The sequence below is a fragment of the Cupressus sempervirens genome, chromosome 3 (assembly GCF_028749045.1).
Source record: "Cupressus sempervirens isolate cs-2001-9-10 chromosome 3, ASM2874904v1, whole genome shotgun sequence".
Taxonomy (NCBI): Eukaryota; Viridiplantae; Streptophyta; class Pinopsida; order Cupressales; family Cupressaceae; genus Cupressus; species Cupressus sempervirens.
In genome coordinates this window covers 987160471-987182664 of record NC_143120.1, presented here as the reverse complement: position 1 = coordinate 987182664, position 22194 = coordinate 987160471, and the positions used below count along the sequence as shown (strand labels likewise).

Below are 22194 nucleotides of genomic sequence, written 5' to 3'. Positions count from 1 at the left end.
GAAAAAGATTAATTGAGAAGAAAATGCATTGTAGCTAAACTTATACATGCATGTGAAAATAATTATACTAAATATAGAAAACTAAGTATAAAATGGTTTCATGATTTGAGAGGTCAAAGACATGCAAAAATACTAATTGAATGTTTATTTGTATTTTATAAAATTATAATTTAATTTTTAGATTTATTTATTATTATTATTTTATATAAATGATAAATTATTAGTTTCAAAAATTTAAATTTTTTAAATATTAATTTAAAATATAACTTATGTATTAATTTTAAAATTTAAATAAATAAATACTACTTATTTTCTTATAAGTGGGGTTTTAATATTAATTCTTTTTTAAAACTTTGACTTATAACTTCATTTGCAAGTGAAGTTTTAAGTTAATAAATATATATTTGTGACATAGCTATATTTTAAGAAGAGTTATAATTGAGTTTACTTTATAATCATCTAGTTATGAATATTTAAATATTATGAGAGAAATCATAAATAGTTTAATAATTATAATTTCAAGTTTGAGTTATCTCGAGTTGCATATGAATTAAAGGAAAAATAAATATTAATATTAGACTTAAATAGAAGTCATTAATATTTTAGAAATGAAATTGATATTAAGATTTAATTTAATAATATACATTTATGTTATTAATTAAATCATTTATGATTTAAGATTATTTAAATTAATAACATGATAATAGTGCATGATTGACAACCTTTATCCAATTGCAATACGATTATAAAACGTAAACTTGAATTTGATGCAAATCAATTTTTATGGAATTATATTTTTAAAAAAGACTAAATAAATACACTTATTTTAAATGCATGTTGAGATGTCATGTTTTATTTTCTGGTGGGTTTAGGGGAAAGCTAGTAGTTTGACTAGACAAGCATGTTTACCAAAGGCTTGAGAAGTAGTTTTTTTGTGATGCTTTTATGTGATGTTGTTTAGTCCATATTATTTCATTTCTAAGCAATGTGCTATATTCATGTGTTTTTGTAATGAGATCGAGTTATTTTTTTGTAAGCTCGTGTATTGTGATTTTCTTGGTGTAACCTTCGAGGTTTTTGATCAGTTATCTATTGGTAATTTCTAGTTGTTTGTATAGGATTGGGGTGAATATTGTGATTTATCTATTGGTGCTTTCTAGTTGCTTGTATAGAAATGAGGTGAATATTGTGAATAATCTATTGGTGCTTTCTAGTTGCTTGTATAAGACTGAGGTGAATATTGTGATTTTATGAGATATACTTCAATGAGCTTAGGGTAGGTTATCTATGTGTATGCTGGGAAGTATCTTGCAATGGAGGTATTGACAATTGGCTAATGAAGATATGTAATTATTGTCATTTATGGCAACACATGATGTACATGCTTACAAGAGACCTCAGAAATAAAGATACTTAGCTTTTGGTACTCAAAAAATTGTCCAAGTATGAATTTGTTATACAATAGTGTATTGTTTTGTATGTAACTTGTTGTTAACATCATATTATGACTAGAAAAGTTAGATGGAGATAGTATACATGTTGAAGACGAAATGTATAACCTCAAAAGTCAGTACAAACTATATGGAAAAGAGGTATTCGTGTTCTACCAATGAAACAAGACAATGAAATTAAAGGAAAGGAATTATTTTTTTACAAAATTATTACTTGACCAATTAGGGCAAACATCCTAGATGTTTACTCTAAGTTGGAAAAGTGTATTATGGTCTTAGCCGACCTAGAAAAAATTTGTGTAAAGACATGGTATTTATGCAAAGGACATCTTGCAAATTCAAGTGTACTATCTTGGAGAAGTTGTGTTGAGCAATTGTATGAGAAATTTTGTGAAAGTGATATATACAAAGTTTGTGAAGCTATTTTGAGATCCAAGATCAAGCTGAGAAAGAGTCTATATTCCAAAAGTATGATTACTTGTTTGGGAAGTCAACTCTTCTTGTAATTGGATGTGCATGTTTGGGTAGTGGGCTTATCTTGTATCTACTATACTACAACTCCTAACAGGGATTCAAAGTCTCCTAATAGGGACTCTCCATACTGAATTTTTTCATTGAATCCTAATAGGGTCCATCCTCTAACAAGGAACTTATATATCAGTATATTATCTAGTAGATGTCATCCCTACCAAGATTTCCCTTGGCCAGGGTTTCCCTAGTTAACAAAATACAATGTTATGAGTTATCTTTGTGCATGAGTTTCCCTGGTATAAATTGGACAATTCAAGGATAAGATTGAACATCTAAAATCCAAGCCTGAATCTACTAAATCTAAAACTAGTGATGATGACTATTCAAAGTTAAAGATAGAGTACAAGATCTTAAAGCATGAATTGAAGATTAAAAATATGAAGTTAACTTTGAGGAGTGATCCTAACAAATTTGAAACTAATTTGAAGACTAAGAGTATAGATCTTAGAGCAAGTCTAGTGAAGAAGACATCTTAATTTGAAACATTGAAAGAAGATCATGAAGAACTTCAAAAATACAATACTATTGTGAAAGTTGAATTAACTCAGTGCAAGCAATAACTTGTGAAGCTTTATTCTAGTAGAGAAAATCTTGATGATTCAATGTCAATATAGAGACCTACTTATGATAAGACTAGTCTTGGCTATTTATTTAACATGTTTGCAAAGAAATACGAGATTAGATCAGATCCAAAAGAAAAACATAAATTTGATGATAAGATTGAATCTAGTCAATCTTTTGATAAACCTAAAGACATTGGTCAAGATAAGGAAGTTGAGATATTGGATGCACCAAAGCAAGTGGAATCTCCTAATGAAACTAGGTATGAATTTAGAGGTAAATTTTTTTCATAGAGTGAAATAGGTCATATGAAAAGAGATTGTACAAATAAGTCATATAATCATGTTAAGGGATTTTTATTGTCATGATTGTCATGGTATGGGTCATAAAGAAATTGATTGTAGGAAACCTAAGTATGATAATGATAGAAGGAATAGAAGAATGTCTAGAAATAACAACTCTACAAATAGAAGAAGATCTAATGAAAGGACATCAAGAGAAGGAAGACCTCTTGAAGAAAGAAGATAGATCATGTGTTATAAGTGTAACAACTTTGGACACAGCTCAGAATTGTTATGTACTTGATGATCAACATAATCCTAGAAGAAAAACTCTAGTATGTCAGTTATGTAATAATTTTGAACATACATAAAAGTATTGCAAAATGGATAGAAACATCGTGCGATGGAAGGAACAATTGAAGAAACTTTGAAAACAAAAGGAATGATGGAAGAAATGTTGAAAATGATAGAAGGAACCATGAGAGGAACTCCATGACTAAGAAAGACAATGTGGAACAAAGAAATGTAGTCAGTGAACTTTGAGAAGAACTCAACAAGGCATTTTTAAAAGGATTAAAAATCTCAAAACTAGATCTAGAAGATGATGAGACAAGAAGATCAAAGTTAGTTATTGAGTTTAATTCAACTAAGTTGAATTAAGCTTATTCACAACACCATAATTTGAAAACTTAACTCAAAGATCAAATCATGGGTAGAGAAGTTGGGAAAAGGTGTATTGAGATAAGTTTAGATTGTATCTAAGCTTGCTTGCAATTTAGAGCCTATCTAGACTAGTTACAAAGGAATTAAGAGTTATTGTTATTACAGAGAAAGTCAATTCTATAGCAGAAGATGAAAACTATGTTTTTATAGAGAATTTTTTGGAGCAAAGTTTTATGGAGCTTTGTCATGATGGAAGAAAGATATAGCAAACCTTAGCTAGCATCTGAAGATCAAATAGAAGATCTTGAGTAGATATTTAATTTTAAATGCAATGACAACTTTTTTGTATTTTCAAAGTACACAATTAATGCAAGTTCAAGTTGAAGGAATAAAATGGAGTACAGACTTGATTACCATTTCATTGTGATTACATCTGAAGCATAGAGCACTCAAAAGTGAATTGACAAGGTAGTTTCAAAGTAAACCCTATTTTTGAAAAGAGGTATTTTTTCATTTATTAGCAAAATTTATTCGATAAAAGTTCATATTTGTTAGAAGCATGGATATGTTAGTAGTTCAAAATGTTGAGAATGAGGACATACCTAAGTTGAAGGTTGTTCCATGAAACCCATAGAAGGAAACCCTAGTTCAACATTATCCATTACTTTGAACAATGTAGTTCATTTGGAAGATGTAGGAAATTATCTTAACAACAAGATTTAATCTATTGGAAGTGAGTTTATGAACAAGGATACATAATTAGTCTTTATTCACGATATGACTATGAAGCCTAGATTTGAACATTTAAAGGAACTAGACTTGTTGAAATATCATTTCTATCGAGAATTGGACACAAATGAGTGGACATAGATCATACTAAGTAAAATACATGACGTAAATTATGGATGGAAGATAGTGTAGTTGATATTTCAGCCAAACTTATCCATTAGGTAATTGGTCTTAGTAAACAAGGTAGTGTACCTATAGGTGAGATATTGGTTAAGAAGAAATTTGAGAGTTATACCAAAGTAGTTTATAATGGAAAGGCCATGGTGATCAGCACCATTAAATAAGATGATGTAATATTCTTGAGTAGAATCATTGCCTACTCCTTATGTCAAGTTCTAAGATTGATGAACTATCAGCCAAATTCATCTATATAGCCTACAAGATATGTGTTGAGAAGAAAGAAGTTAATCTTAGTAAAATTCTAAGAATGCAACTTCTTGAGAACCTAGAACATATCAAAAGGACTAAGAACGGTGTGTTTAGATTTTAGTCATTGATCAATCACTTATTCTTTCATGTACTTAAGAGATTTTCATATTTATCAGTCAAAAAGATTATGAGCAGTGATAGGTGTATAATGGAGAAGATCACATAAGTATGTAGAAGACATCTAGAAAATAAAATATTGGATAGTGGGAATCTGATAATGACAACTTTTTAGAATGAGATGAGACAAAGATTTATAATTGCACCTGTAATTGTAGATAGATTTAAACAAGATATTTGTGTTATGGTTAATACAAATTTTACTTATATCCAAGCAGTTGAACCTCAAGAAATATTTCTTGATCCCTTAGGTTATGAATTGAGTGATGGAACAATAGTTGGATACATTGATTTGTTGTTGAAATCAGAGAAGGACCAGGCTGAGTACAGATTTGGAAATTATGATGAGATTACCCAATCATCTCATCAGGCATCTTGGAGAAAGCATCTCACAAGAAGATTGAAACAATGATGAAGAAAGATTTATTAGAGGTTGGTATGATTGAGAGTGAGTCACAAGCAGTTAGAAAAACTATGAAACAAGGTATACTGAATGTGTAACCTTTATCAGTATCTATTGCAGAGACATCTTTAGAATATCACATCCCTTATGCAGTAGTGTCAGATGTTTAGACAAGTGAGCCAAAGAGAAAATTAGAGAGATTAGTGGGAGCTGTGACCACAAAGACTAAAAGGGTTAAGCAACAAGCCACTAGACTAAGAAAGAGACAAAAGACATTCTTGACAATTGTTGAGTCCAGTGAAGAAGAGGAAGAAGAACTAGAAGTTAAATAGATAGAGAAGGTAACTACTTCTAAGCAATCAACAGGAAAAGCTTGGCAACCTTGGAAGCCAAAGATAGAGAAGATAAATTCAACTATTGCTAATGAAGGTAACTTTGTTTAGATGAACAAATTTTATGAATTGTATACTAATTTTGAGAAATATCAGATTGATATCTCTGTTGTGAGATACATAATAGCTAATAATCTAAAACTCAAGGATATTGAAGGTACAAAAAACTAGCACGTCTATGACAAACTCTTTGAAAAGAAGGTACCAGCTTGAGATGAGGACTTAAAACTTTAGAAGTCTATGATAAGAATAATATGCATGATTCATGATGAAGAATAAGTCAAGAGATTGTTGAACAATCTAGCACCTTAGTTGAGGAACAAGGTAAGACCAATTCTGTTTATGGTGGGTGAGAAAGATAAGAAGTGAAACTATAGAAGCTATAAGCCATATGATGAAAAATCTAAGGAAACATCTTCATCAACACCTATAACCTTGAAAGTGTTAGTGAGTGGTGACACAATGCAAATAGATTAGACCAATGTTACCATTAACATTGATGATACAAACTCATTTGAGAGTTCTAAATAGAATGAACCTCACACCAAAGATATTGAAGATCAATTGAAGAAAATTGAAGAAGAGAAGAGGCTATTAGAGGAAGAGAAAAATAAAATAGAAGAGACCAAACAATTTTTTTTGGAAGATTATAAGAGGAAGAAAAGAGAGAAAAAGAAAGAAAGGAAAGAGAAGAGGAAGAGGAAGAAGAAATAAGAGTAAAAAAGGTAGCTAAAAAGAAGAAAAGGGGAGATGACACTAAACCTTCTAGTTCATCTTCTCCGCTTTTGCTTGCTAGCCTAACAACTGATGATGATGATCAAACTGACTTGATCTCATCTTTTTCAAATTTTATTGAGAAGAAAAGGACGGTGAAAAGCCTACAAAGAACCTTGATGGAGGTTACTGATAGATTACACAGTACTTTAGCATACACCACACATAGATAGATCTTGAATAGTGGGTGTAGGTAGTACTAAAATATTTTGATGAATAATTCACAATTTTTAAAATGTTGCAAAAACAAAGACACAAATCTCACATGATGCTAATTTGTTAAGCACTAGTTATTAGAATATTAAGAATGATTTGATAAGTCCTGATACTTGTATCAAGGAACATCAAAAATGTCAATAGGATGGCAAGATATTGTACATCAAGTGTACTCTATCTCACAAGTTGACTAAGGATATTGACAGCTAGATTGAAGGATAGATGAGTGAGCTAGAGGCTCTATCTAGCCAATTACATCAACCTTCTAGTAAAATTGATGATTTTGAAGGACAAATATCCAATATTCATAATGATATCAAGAAATTGGAACTTTGAAAGGAACAAATTTTGAAGAGAGTATCAAATTTTAGAGAGTCTATTGTTCTAAAAATATCTATTGTTGATAAATAGTTGGAGGAATGTGTCAAGGCCAATGACACTTATTCTAACTTTTTATACTCTGACCTTAATGTAGTTGAGATTGCATCATATGCCTTATGTGCAATCCTCACCTCTACTGAAGTAGCCAAGGGTACATGGACAAAAGTTATGAAAAATCTTAAGGCAAGTTTTGATTATTGCATGAAGATATTATCAACTTAAGGCAGAAGAAGAACGTTTTTGACAACAGATAGACAAATTTTTTTTGGACAATTTTTGACATTTTAACCTTTTTCATTGATGTCAAAAGGGGAGAATTACATAAGAAAATTGTAAATTAGGTAAAGATATTATATAATATTCTAAAGTGTGAAATCATATTGTAAGGGGGAGCATATGTAATATGGATAAGTTGTAATAAATGTAATGTTAATGTGTTATTTATTTTAAGTTTTTGATACTTAGCCAATTTTCCCTATTTTATTGTCATCAATGCCAAAGGGGGAGATTATTGACAATTGGCTAATGAGAATATGTAATTATTTTCATTTATGGAAACACATGTTGTAAATGCTTACAAGAAACCTCAGAAATAAAGATACTTAGCTTTTGGTATGCATAAAATTGTCTAAGTATGAATTTGGTATACATCAGTGTATTGTTTTGTATGTAACTTGTTGTTGATGTCATATTATGACTAGTGAAGTTAGATGGAGATAGTATACATGTTGATGGTTCATAAGTCAGTATAGACTATACAGAAAAGAGATATTCATGTTTTACCAATGAAACAAGACAATAAAATTAAAGGAAAAGAATTATTTTATTTACAAAATAATTACTTGACCAATTAAGGCCAACATCCTAGATGTTTACTCTAAGTTGGAAAAGTGTATTATGGTCTTAGTAGATCTAGCAACAATTTGTGTAAAGGCATGGTATTTATGCAAAGGACATCTTGTGAATTCAAGTGTGCTATGTTGGAGAAGTTGTGTTGAGCAATTGTATGAGAACTTTTGTGAAAGTGATATATGCAAAATTTGTGAAGCTATTTTGAGATCTGAGATTGAATTGAGAAAGAATCTATATTTCAAAATTCTAATTACTTGTTTGGGTAGTGAGCTCTTCTTGTAATTGGATGTGCATGTTTAGGTAGTGGGCTCATCTTGCATCTACTGTATTGCAACTCCTAATAGGATTAGAATCTCCTAACAGGGATTCAAATTCTCCTAACTGGGACTCTCTATATTGAATTTACTCATTGAATCCTAACTGGGTCTATCCTCTAACAAGGAACTTATATAGCGGTATATTATATAGTGGGTATCATGCCCACTAGGGTTTTCCCTTAGCCAGGGTTTCCCTAGTTAACAAAATATGGTGTCATGAGTTATCTTTGTGTATAGCTATTGTTATTATTAAACATTACTTTATTACTTTGTTATGTATGGTTTAAAGTAACAAATAATATGTAGTTGGCAACTAAAGTTTGTAAATTACTGATTTAGTCCCCCTCTTAGTAATTCCTATTTCTAACAGGATGCCAGAGCCCTAAAGAGGCTTCCTGAGTAAACTATTGTAATTTTTACTAATAAGTGATAACATTTCATTAAATGGGTTAAAATCAATTAGAAGGAGTCAATGTTTTACCTCACCCATGCCTCAAGTGTAAGTACAGGATAGGATGGGAGTAGAGAGGATGCTTGGTTGCAACCTTTCCCTATTAGTATGCCTTGTCTACAAGAAAGGATATTGACACAACATAGAGTGACTAGGGGGTTAATTCTAGAGAGGCTTCTAGGGAAACCTTAGAGTTAGCTCATGTGATGACACTTTCCCACATGCATATTAGGTTTCCTATGAGTCTGTGTTGCCTTTGAGATTAGGTGTTATTTGTGTACTTGGTACCTTTAAGATAGATTGCTATCAGGATTCTTTGACCTAGATTCTTAGTATGACTTTAGGATTATTATCCATTTAGAACTTGAGATATCTCCTCAACACAATGAGAGTGCGCTATTTAGGTTCCATAGGGTTGAGTGGTAGTGTTTCTTATACCATTGATATTTTGATAGCTAGATATTATTGCTGGATGTACTTGTGCAGTTGTTCCATTCTTCTGATCTTGTGATTTTGTTCTATGGCCATATGTTGACTTACTGTACTTTGATTAGTGGAGATTTTATGGGATGTTGTACCTTATCATGTTATATATTCTTTTATCATTTCATACATTATGACTTGTACAGAGGATGATTATGCATTTTGATTATAAAATGTAGCATCTTATGTACTTGTGTATTATTTCATTTGATTTCATACTTATGGTTATCCTATGATGTGGACTTTGTTAAGTATCAAACTTAATTTTAATAAAGCTTATGTATGTGATTCAAAGTCATGAAACCCTTGAGAGATGTAGTTGTCATTGTATTGCTTATGTATGTATGTGAGTTATTGCTTCCTCTATGTTATCTCTTATTTTTTTAATCTTTCAAAAAAAAGTTTGGAAAATGTAATGACTTGGTAGGTTAATTTCTTTTGGGTTCCTTGGTGGGGTGTTACAAATTCTTGCACAATATTCTTCCAATGTACTTGATAATAAAAAATTTCACTCATAGAACTGGGTGCTAAAGAAATAAATTTGAGTGATTCTTGACTTTGCAAAATAGTTGAGTCCTGATCATGAATTTATTTTTCATGACCTTCATCATCTATGTTTGAATTATCATTTATGTTATCAAGAACTGAATTTCCAACATTGAAATCTTGTTGTTTTATAAATGGATTTACTCTAGTACTTGAAAATGGATCATTACTAGTATAGATTGTGATTCTAGCTCCTCCTATGATCATGCTATCATTTTGTTGATCTAATGCATCAAAAGTAATATTATTCAATTATTATGTAGATATAGTATTATCCTCTATTTCCATAATAGTGTTATCTTGTGGTTGATCAATTGTTGTAGTAGGTTCATTCATTATTTTTATCACTTCTTCATAGAGACCTCCCATTATTTGTATGGTACTTGTCTTTTTCCTCGTCAGTGTCTCTAACCTCTTCAAAATATCTTGAAATTTACTTTCATTTTCTACTTTGCAAAGTTTTTGTAGAGCATTTTCCCTCATCTTTTTCTCCTATTTGTTTGCTCTCTTTTTATTTTCTTTCAATCTTTAATAATGTTCTTCTTCATTGATTATGTCTCAGGCTTCCAAATTTTCCTCTTCTTTTCATTGCTCTGTTCTTGTTGTGATTTGTCTTGTGCTAGAGAGAGTTGACCTCCATCTTCTTAGATGGTACCTCTTCATCTTCTTGTTTCTTATTCTTCTTTCCAACTTATGTAACTATCATCTTCTGCTTCTTTCTTGTTTTAGGTCTAGTTGTCATTTCCTTAATTCCTTTTTATCTCTTGGGATTTTCCTTTCTTCTTCTAATTTAACTTGGATTAATGGTGCTTGTGCAACTCCTGGTGAATAGTTTGTAGGTTTCCTTGTAGATATAACTCGTGTAAGCTAGATATTAACAATATTGTCTTCTTCCTCTAATGTAGGTTGAACTACTATGTCTTCATGTGTTTCATATGTGGACACAAACTGATGGTGTAATCAATATTGTAGAGGTGCTAGGTGAATCTTCCATAGAAAAAGGCTGAACTAGTAGGACATTGCTTTTCCCACTTTTCTTTATTTCAAAGGTTATTTTTTTTTCTTCTCCATATCCTCATTAGTCATCTCAGTATTCTTCAATATATTCTTTATTACATTATTAAACTTCTTCTAAGCTACTTTGGTTTTCTTCAACTATTGTACTTCACTCATCTTTTCTTCAAAAGCTCCCCATATTTCACTCTTATCATCTAAATCATATTTAAGAATTTTTTTAGTATTTCCATCAATCATTTCCTTAATGACTTCCATATCCAATTGGTTCTACAAACATCACTCTAGGTTTGACTACTTCCATACAAGTTTTACCAATTTCTACCATAAAGCATATATCCTCCTTATACTTCTCTACTACTATTTTAGGAATCCTCATTATTTTCCTCAATATAGGTTGAAGCAATTTCATCATCAAGGTAATATCATTTCTCACTCTATCCCTTTGCTTCTTCCTAAACCAATCTATTATCAATTCCATTAAGCATTTTCTTAAACTCCATTCACTTGTTGATATCCTTAGAAACATCTTCACAATATGGAAGAACATATATGTAATTAATGACTAAAATATGAAATTGACATATTTATTCTTCTTGATTCTATCAAGGTTTTCAATTAGTTGCTCCTTCAAAATTTCACTCGAGTTGACTTTAACTCCTTCAATGCACATCTTGCATGCAACATGGAAAAAACCAATTGATACCTCATTATTTCTAGAGCTTGAGTTCATTTTATAAGCCAAAATCCTACTTATAAACCTTACATCATTTTGCTTAATTAGAATCAACATCATGCCTCTTCCATTCCATTTAGTTTCTATGTTTTGGTCAACATTCTTCTCATTTATGGGAATTGTACCTTCATTACTTAATCCTATGGCCTCATGAATTAAACTACTTGTAATCTCAACATGTTTATCTCCCATCGAAAGCATTTTGTTGTGCACTCTTCTTAAAATAATCCATGACCACTCTTCATTATCAAATTCACAATAAAACATATACTATGCAACATCGACCTTCCCTAGGTGCTTAAGTTCATCCTTAAATGTTTTATCATCCTCATACACATTTATAAACTTATTAAGTTTTTCCATATTTTCAATTGACTCAAACTTATAGCATATATATGCCCTAGTATCTCCCATAACAATACTCCATCTGGTACTTGTGAAAATACCTTGGTAGTGTAGACACCTAAAAATCCTTTAAAAAATAAAGTATTTTTATTTTTTGAAAAAATCCCTGATGACATCATCATTAATTAATTAATTAATTAATTTTTATGCCATTAAATCCCTTTATCTTAATTAAAAATATTTAATTAAGGAATCCCTCCCATAAATGTTTAAATCTTATTTAAACATTATTTCCTTATTTATTAATTATTTAATTAATAAATTGACCAAAAATCCTAAAATAAATAAAAAATTTATTTTTTGCCCAAAACTTGGCCAATTTCCTTATGACCAATAACCTCTTCCAAAATCTTCTAATCCTTCTTTAATTTTGATTAAAGGCTAATCCCATCATTTCCTACCCCTAATCCCAACTCAAAATATTTAATTAAGGTTAAATATTAATCCTCATGTTTATTAAAAAAGTTTTAATAAATATCTCCTCAACCCAAACCCTTGAAATAAATAAAACTTTATTTATTTCCTAAAAATCTAATTTATCCTCATCCTAAGAAGTTCTAGACTCTTCTAGAAAGTCTTCATCCTCATCCTAGGAAATTCTAGACTATTCTAGAAAGTCTTTATCCTCATCCAAAATCTAGACTCTTCTAGAAGATGTCTTTAAACCTAATCCTAATCCCCTCCTAACCTTGTCACATTCCCTAAACATGGGTTAAAACTTACTAACCCAAGCCAAAGTTAACAAATATCTCCTCCTTCACCCACCCTCATTAAATGCCATCCACTTGCCTATCCCTAAGCTAATCCTAAACCATCCTAATCCATCCTCTAATCATTTTCACAATTCTAAGCAAGCTTAAAACCTTCCTAATCAAGCCCAAGTCAAAATTGCTCTCATCACCCTCAAAATATCTCAACCATAAAACTTTATGAAGTCCACTAGGTCATAAATGACTCTTACAAGCCCTTTTATTGCTCTTACAAGTCATTATGAGGGTCTTTATGAAGATTTTATCCCTTGAGCCTCCTTTGTTGACTCATCCTTCCCCTTTCCTCCATCCTCTCACCATGTGACATGTGTCACTCCTTGATTGGCTATAAGGAAGCACAATCCATGTGCTCTCTTCTCATGCAATCTGAGCCCTCCATGAGCTTTTTCCCATCCTTGCATCTTAGCCCTCAATCCCTCAAGCCTCTTGCCTATAAATTGGATCCTTCCCCTTTGCAAAATAACACAATCTATGAAGTAAAGTTATAATGCTATTTTGAGAGCCAAATCCATACTAAATCCATCTATCCACACCAAAAATCCACAATCACCCATTGAAGCCTTTGGAAGCATATTGAGCATACATCCTATCCATTTAGACAAAGCCACTCAACAAGAGAGCTTCTTATTGAGAGAGTCCATTAATGGCTCATATTCTCAATTGAGAGCTCATCTTAGTCTATCTTGAAGTTTATGAATTTTTTTTAGTTTGTAGAAGCTTTATTTAAATTTGGTTTCTATTAGCATACTAACATTGCTCATATACAGGTAGGGTCATCTTCAAGGGTGCAATGGGGTTTCTCTTAATATTATACCTTGTTTTTTCTAGAATATCATAAACCAATGAAAGATCCATTTCCATAAATTTTCTTTCAAGTTCACTCCATCAATTATCTTTGCAAACAAAAAATACCTCTTAAATTGCAAATTTAGGGCTTGATTGAAATTCGATCTAATCACCTCTGCAATGCTCCAAATTGCATTTCAATCTCTTTTATAAATCCTTGCAATATTTAATCGATCAAATGGTGACTGAATAACTTGATTCCAACCCTTAAATCCACCAAAGATTGCATGTACATTAATTTCACAAGTACATACAAGCGAAAAATTATTACTAAATCCAATAGACCTTTAATTCTTTTGTGACCTTAAATATCTCTATAATTTTTTCCACGCTCTTAAACATGACATCATCATACTGATTCTAAGCTATTTCCAACTACATAAAACTTAACTCTCCCAATAAGGGGTTTGATGAATATCTGGTGCATTATCTTTTATTCCAGTCTTGTTAACTAATAGCTTAAGTTGGTAACAGAATTTTAGCTACAATTATTGATTTCATTTTGTTCTTTGATGTGTCTTTTGTCTTTTCAACCCATACCTTATTCCTTTTAGGTGTTCCTTCTCTAACAAATATTTTATTAAGACTATCAACTTTCTTTCCTTTCACATTCTCCTTTCTTCTAGCATTGTTGTTCATATTTCTTCTAGGATTCGTAGTATGTTATCTTATGTTAGGTGTTCTCATGTTATTTATTTTGTGAAATCTTGTTGTATGTTGCAAATATGACATTTTATAACTTTTTTTCCATATCTAGGTCTTGTTGACTGATGGAGTAATAAACAAGATAAACAAGATATTGAGAGGGGTAGGGTGAATTAGAATCTTAAACACTTAAAAATTTCACCAATTAACTCACATATATTAGTAACTTGTGCATGTAAAAATTTTAATGTAAACTTTCTGTAACATATAAACATGATCAATCACATGCATGAAAATGAAACACAAAACACAATATTTGTGACCCAGAAGCCCTCCAAGGTGAAGGTAAGATTGGGGTGGGGATGACACCCAAAAATCTTCACTATTGTAGTAATAAAGTTAACCAATTAGAGTTACAATGTTTGATCATAAGATATGATCTACCTTGTGAGGAGTCTACCTTGTTAAAAGCTTAAGAGACTATTGGTTCTCACCTTGTTAGAGGATTTAACATTTACAACAAAGTAAGGACTCTATTAGGAAATTTACAAAGATCTGTTAAGAAAACTTTATTAAGAGATTTACCTTGATTCAAGTTGGTTAAAACTGATTTAGTACCCGACTCTTAGTTTTCTTTGCAAGCTGATTTTGATTCTTCTCCTTGCTAACTGATCATCTCCTCTAATCTGATAAACGTGTCTTTCCCTTTCACTTCACTGGCATGAATATGTCACTTTCTTTGTTAGATGATAACAAAACCCTTCACTAACTTATGATCTCAATCCTTCACTTTACTCGTTGTTTGCATGAATACACTTCTTTAATTTTTCTCTTACAAATTTTCTTTCCAAGTCAACTTTTAAAACATGTTACCTCAAATTCTATTCTATTCTTAATTTTATGCAAACTTTGCATTTCTCAGTCTTTACTATTTTCTGATGCTTGAAATTGCTATTGTTTGGCCTATATTACTCTTTTGATGCTTGACATGTATTGTTCTTGGCACACATATTATAACTTGATACTTATATACTTGATACTTGCTCAGTCGTTGATGAGGTTAACCCGTATTCAAATACTTGGTGAACATACACTTACTCTGCTCCTATAGATCTTGGTACATACTTGCTTATGTACATGATTCGGCCTATATAGAGTAGCTTGGTCACAATGATGACTGTCTAACTCTACCTTGTAAATGACTAAGTGGTTGACACTAATAGACAACAATGGTTAGAGATACCAAAATCTCTGCCTTTGACATTAATGGAAAAAAACACTTTGTCATATTTACATTGTTACAATACAATCTAATAAATAAGCTCCCCCCCCCCCCCACAAGCCTATGACTTATGCCAATGAATAATGAATAAAGAATGAAAAAATGAATAAAAAATCCATTTCACCTTTATTCAAATATGTAGTTATCCCTTTTTCATCATATATCATTTCCTCTTCAATACCTATTTCCCCCTTGTTTTTGAACACTTGATGTCACTGTTGTTGGGGTTGAATGAGTGGAAGTAATCTATATTTTTCAATGAATTCCTTATGAACTCTGGTAATTATGGATAATGCATGATCCCATGTGGTTCTTGCTTCCTCGTAAATAGTAATATGCAACTGTAATCTTGCAGCCAGATCAATTAAACTATCATCCACTAAAAGATTATGATCTTCTATGATAGGATCTTGGGTTGTTTTCAATTCTCTTTAGATGACCTCCAAATGAGGTATCATCATTGCTTGAATAGAGATAAATTTAGATCTCATATTATTGTTAGCTACCTAAAGTTTAGCCAATGTGCCTTGAGCATTCAATACATTATTGTAGTGATCAATGCTTGATCCTGCCGACTTATAAAGAATACTATTAGATCTCTTTATGTCAGCCTAAATTTGATTTATTTGTACCTAAATGTTATTAATGAATCTTAGAAATCTAAAAAAATTGTGTATAAATGGTGTACCTTCTATATTAATTCAATCATAACATGTGTCTCTCTTGTAGTTTCACTTTTTGTTCAACAATGGTTATGGAAACTTTGTTCACAACCTTGGTTTTAATTCTTCAGCAGACCAATCCATTAGCTTCTCATTTGACTCCATACTTCCATATTTCACTTGATCAACTATATTTACAAGTTGGTTGATGATTGGTGCATCATCTTCAAAATTTTGAATATCAATAGCATCAACAAAAATATGCTTTACATCATATAGTACCTTCTTTTTCTTAAGCTCTCTCCTGTGCTCTTCTGGTCTCTTCTTCTTTACCAAAACTTCTTACAACAAAATAATTTTCTACAAGGTGAGATTTTCTAGGTCCAATTATGGCATCTTAATTGTTTCATCTAGACTAACCTCAATATCTAGTGAAACATATTTTATTTCTTTCCTCTTTATGTTAGGTGAAGGAGTGTTGCTACTTGGCATTGCCTTGAGAGTTGGTGAAGTGTCACCACTTAGTCTTTCTTGTGCATCTGTGCTTGAGACAATAATAATTGGACTCAGTTTAGCTTCATTTGATTCTTTGTCTTCCTCAATGCGAGGTGTTGAAACAATCTTAATATCCACACTTGTTTCCTTCGCTTCACCATCTACCTCCATCCTTGTGAGCCTTGACTACCTAGCCTCAGGAATGTCAAAGGTGTTGGCATGTATAGGGGACATGTTGCCTTGCAAACTCAACACACCTAATCTTTCTCCACTACTATAATCATGTTCAATGTTTTCAATGTCTGTCTTTGTTGTCCTTGCTGTTAACACACAAATGTCTTTCCAAAGCAACACATCTTATTGTTGTACAACTTCCTCTTTATTCCATAGTAACAAAAAAAAGAATTTACTTAGGAAAAAATATTCTACTACACTATTCCAAAAATATGTCCTATTGCTCTTGTGATAGACCAGGCATAATTCTGACTAATGTGTCAGTTTTTATCTTTTTCTCATCTACTTTTGCCTGCTGCCATCTCCTTTCTAGTCTATCAAATAAATCTTTGGTTATCCTTTTCTATATTTTGGTAGGAGCTAGCTTTTTATTTGCAACCATGTCTACCATAACCTCCTAAACTTTTTTTCTATCATCCTTATCTATTGTATCATACTTGACAAATTTAAAACTAGATAAGCCTATAGACCTTCTCAAGTTTTTGCATACATATTCAACAGTCCTTGTTTGTCTAATAGGTGGTCCCCTAACCAATCTCCTTCTTCTAGTTTTGGGGGCACTAGGCTCTATAAATTCTTCTACCTTCTGCTTTATAGACTACTTGCCACTAGTAATTTCCCTAGTCCTTGGCTTGTTTGGTGGTAGAGGAGAGATGGGTGTTACTGCTAGCTTCTTCTTTATTCCTTGAGTCTTCTTTCTTGGTGGCATGAAAAAAAATAGGGATTTTCCCTTGTCACCTTCTTCTTCTTCATCTTCCTCATCACCATTGTCTTGTTCTTCATCTTCATCAAGACCTTTTGTAATTTGCAATGCTTCCTGCCCTTGCCTAGGGTGCCCAATTTAGCTTCTAGGTCTTCAAGAATATTCTTCCTTTTCTTCTCCTTGGAAGCTATCTTGATGTTAATAGTTATCTTGCTTTGGCTTCCTCATATTTACCAAAATATTGAGCCTCAACATCTATCTCTTCTTTCAATAGTGGATCAATGTTTGCACTCACTCATCACTACCAATCACATAGTCTAAACTTTGTAACCAAGCCTTCCTCAGCTCCACGGCTTGTACAAAAGTGTTTTCCGTATCAAAAAGAAAATATATATCACTGTAAAATTTAATGACCAAATCTCTAGGTATCCTCATTCTCCTTTTCATTATTTGCTTGAATTCATCAAAATAAGCATTCATTACACTCTCAAAATTTTCTCCTAATTGAGTAATATACTCATTTATTTGTCTTGTCATTGGTTTGTCTTGTTCCCATTCAACATCACCAATTCCAAGAAAATAATTTTTTATATAATAGAAAATAAACATAATGAGGGAACCAAACTTACACATTGAATTCTTCTCTTTTCTTATAGATGTAAAATTCTCTACTATTTGTAGTTTCTGTAGCTCAGCAAGATCAAACTCGTGATCTTTCATTACAATCTTCTATGCTTGATCCATAGCAATACAAGGAACATTATTCAATCTACTTGATTGATAGAATGTGTGAGTTATAACCCTCACTACAAATTCAAGTAGTGCATCAGAAATGTTTGTAATGGACATACCACATCCCTTCCACTTGGCTCCTATGTTTGCCTTAATTTCTTCATGACTCAGGCTTTGCATGGTTTTCTTCCTGTCTAGGATTGGATAGCCTGTAACCCTATGAATATTTTTCTTCGTGATCTCTACTAGTCCATCATGTAGCCAATATTTCATGTCATGGATTCTGCTCATAACAAATTTAATCCATTCAACCTTGAAATTCTTGAAGAATTCTAGGACACAAGTCAACCCTTTCCTCTCAAAAATTTGAAATTCATCCTTCAAGATTCCTCCATTGCATAACTTCTCATAAGATGCTATGATTTCATAATCTCCTACTAAAATTTTACATATATAACAACTTTTGACATCATTATCATAATGAATTTAGGTGATATCAAAGATAGCACACCCATTGAGTCTCCTTTCATAGAAAAAATTGGAATAGCATGAAACTTTGGGTGGAGGACAAGTGTCACTCTTCACCAGTTGGATTCTACTCACTTCTTCACTTATTTTAGCATTTGATGAAGCTTCCATGATCATAGTCAAGGTTTGAATTTATTTCTTCTCTAGATACTCAACACAGTTCAAATCTTCACTTGTTCAAGCTTCTCGATCAAACCACTCTTGAAATCTTTGCTAGTCACCAAAATTACAAAATTGCTCTATGCTCTTGAAAATTTGAATGAAAGGTATGTAATAAGGGTTTTTTTGGTTGTAGGTGTGTGCTAAAATTTTGACACACTTCTATGAATTATTATATCCAATATTTCTCAAGAATGAGATCTAAAATGGTGACTCATAGCTCTCTATTCATGAAGTGCAAGGGTTTATAATGAAGGCCCTTAGTTTGACTTAGTTTGTGCCCATGCAAGTACACCATAAATTGAGAGATTCAAAGAGAAAAAGAAAGGGTACTAGTTTTCATGATCATCAAATATGCATGCAAATGAAGGTGCAAACTAATCTAAATGATAACAATGCAAAACAATACACAAAAATAAATCTAATCCATGAAAGGAAATAACAATGCAAGATTAATCTATGAAAACAAATATGACTCTAAGATAATATGAAAATGAAAGGATGAAACTTGATGATGGAAGCCATGGATGCATGTGAGAAGAAGAAAAGAAAAGAAAAGTTTCAATGAAGCTCCAATATCCAAACCCTAAGGCTCAAACTCCTTCTCCAAAATCGCTCTCCAAACCTATAGCATAACAATAGTATAGCAACAAACATCTATTATTCCTATTATTCTTCTTCTTATTATTCTTCTTATAATTAAATGAGAAGGAGAGGGCTCCTTATATAGTCAATTGTCCAGGTGGGAGGCTTCTCACAACCAATATGGGATAATAGAGTTTGATCCATGTGAGACAAAATTCCACCAATGAGAAAAGAGGAGCGTTTGAGAAGAAAGTGGAAAGAGGAAATTAAGGAATCGTAATTAGAAATGTGTGCATTTAAGTGTAGAGAAAAATGATTTTTATTTATTTTTAATTAATTAATTTATTTGTTCTAATCACAAAGAGATATTTAAGTGAGGATTTATTTAATTAAAAGGGAGCAAGTTCTTTTAATTAAATAGGAGCTATTTTATTTAATTAAAAGAGAATTTTTCTTTTAATTAAATAAGACTTAGAATAAAATGATCAAAGCTTCAAAAATATTGAAATAATTAAATTAATTACAATTTGATCAAGGAAAATTGTTTGAATTGATTTAATAAAATATTGCAATGCATTGATTCAGAAAATTGATAAATTGAATAATGAGGGCCCATAGTCTACGTGACCATTTTAGGGTGCATACAATAGGCATAGAAATTGAGTATTAGAATTGAAAATGAGAATGGGATTAAGAATGTGGAATGAGAATAGAAAACATGTATTCCAATCTCATTTGATTCACCTAGAATTTGTTTGAGAATATGTTAATCTCTTATTTGATTGTACAAAATTGGAATTGGAATGAGATTAAATTAATATTTTTTCCCCTCAAATTTTATTTGTTTTAGTTTAATATATTTTTATTTTTTTCAAACAATGTATATTTTGTTTTGTTTTATTTGTTGAAGTTAATGAGCAATTTAATTTTTTTAAAACTTTTTAAAAATAAATAGATAACATCACCCATATATTGGTCATTTATATACAAAATCATTGAAAAAATAGTATCCACGATCATAATTAAGTTGAAAACAACAAAATGGATATATCATTTGTTTAATTTGTCCAACATTAGGTATACAAAGTCATAATACATTTTACATCTCCAATATCTGTCTTTTAACCTTATTTACACATTTGGTCCCAAAATACCATAACCAATGCTATGATTATAGCAATTAAAACACAAATAATACATCGTTGAAACATGATTTCAACTTTTGTCATGGAATCAATCTCCTTGCTAGTAGTATCTCAAACATTGCACAATTTGCAACCATTCCTTTCATCTTCTGTATAGTTAGATGTGGTTGATGTAGATGGGCCATCTTTGGCCCACTGAAAGAAATTGTAGCCATTATCCCCCTACATTCCAAAATTGCATAAGTTCTCACCACAATAACTTAGTACATACAAAATAAACATTAAAAAAAAGTAACAACCTTTCGACTATTTGGACAATAAAAAATTTATGCCCAGGATTACAGTCTGTGCATGAGGTCCTCATCACTACTATGTCAGCACCATAATCATAGAATGGTAAAGTATTCGAAGCCATCAACCCTATAAAAATAATGAACAAATATAATGAGAAAATAAATATCAAACAAATTATATAAAAAAATATTCCTACCGATCAATGTAAGTATAACTCTAAAAGCATGTTGAAAGCATCCAACAAAAAATAACTAATTATAATTATTTCTTCATATGAAAAAATAAAATACTTGAACAATTGAGAAGACAATAGGAAAATATTATAAGTGACAACCAAAAATGCAACCCAATAACCCATCATGGTCTTCTAAATTTTTAAGAAAATTCAACTAGCAATATGCAACAAGTAGATTTGATTTCACAATGAAATATGTTGTCATTGTTGATGTTGTATAAGTAGCATAGATATCATAAGTATTTCTATCTAAAATACTAGAAAATAATAAATATGAATCTTGTGGAACTTATTTTATGGCACTTATTTTATGCCATAATGAACTCCAACCAATGTATCACAATAAAGACAATATGAATCTTTGGATTGTTGGGAGTATATAATGACCATCACTACCGTTTTGGGTACTTTTGTTATGCAATTGCAGTGCTTGCAAAGCTTGATCCCAATTGTGCTATGAGGTACAACAACCATGTGTATTCTATTGTGAAGGATTCATGAACAAGAATCTTGAAGAAGGGATGTTGTACACTTGATTGAGAAATTTTGATCTATGGAAGTTGGATTCATGGGTGGGTGGGATCACAGAATTCATAGATGGGAGAAACTAGGAGAGCACTCGTGAGGCTTTGAATGCATACTATTTTGCTGCATTATTATGTTTGGTTTATAGAGACACAAATTTGATCGGCAACAGTTCTATCTTGACTACATTGGAGATGAGGTCTACCAATGCATGGTGGCATGTTCCTTTGAATATCATTGTTTATGAGTCTAAATTTGTGGAAGAGAATCATATTTTGAGTATCTTGTGGGAAAATAAGAGGGACAGTGGGCTATGGTTTGCTCCTATTGAATGGAGAGAATGCAAATTAGTTATTCAATTACTTTAGATTCTTCCCATTATTGAACTTTTGTTCTCTAACACTGGGTTAAGGAGTTGGTAGAATGGTCTATTCCTGCATTGAGTAGAGAGAGCATTGGAGAGGGGTGGAAGGGATTTGTATATGCATTAGAGAGTTTGTATGACAAGAAAGGTGCATACAACTGACAACAACAATGCATACAAAAACAATATGAGTTATTC

General features: G+C 31.4%; 1 pseudogene; it reads left to right on the top strand.

Annotated features, from left to right (window-relative positions):
- Nucleotides 1-5230: 5230 nt before the first annotated feature.
- LOC149570067 (glucan endo-1,3-beta-D-glucosidase-like) overlaps nt 5231-22194 on the top strand; it is a 128495-nt pseudogene continuing 111531 nt past the window's right edge.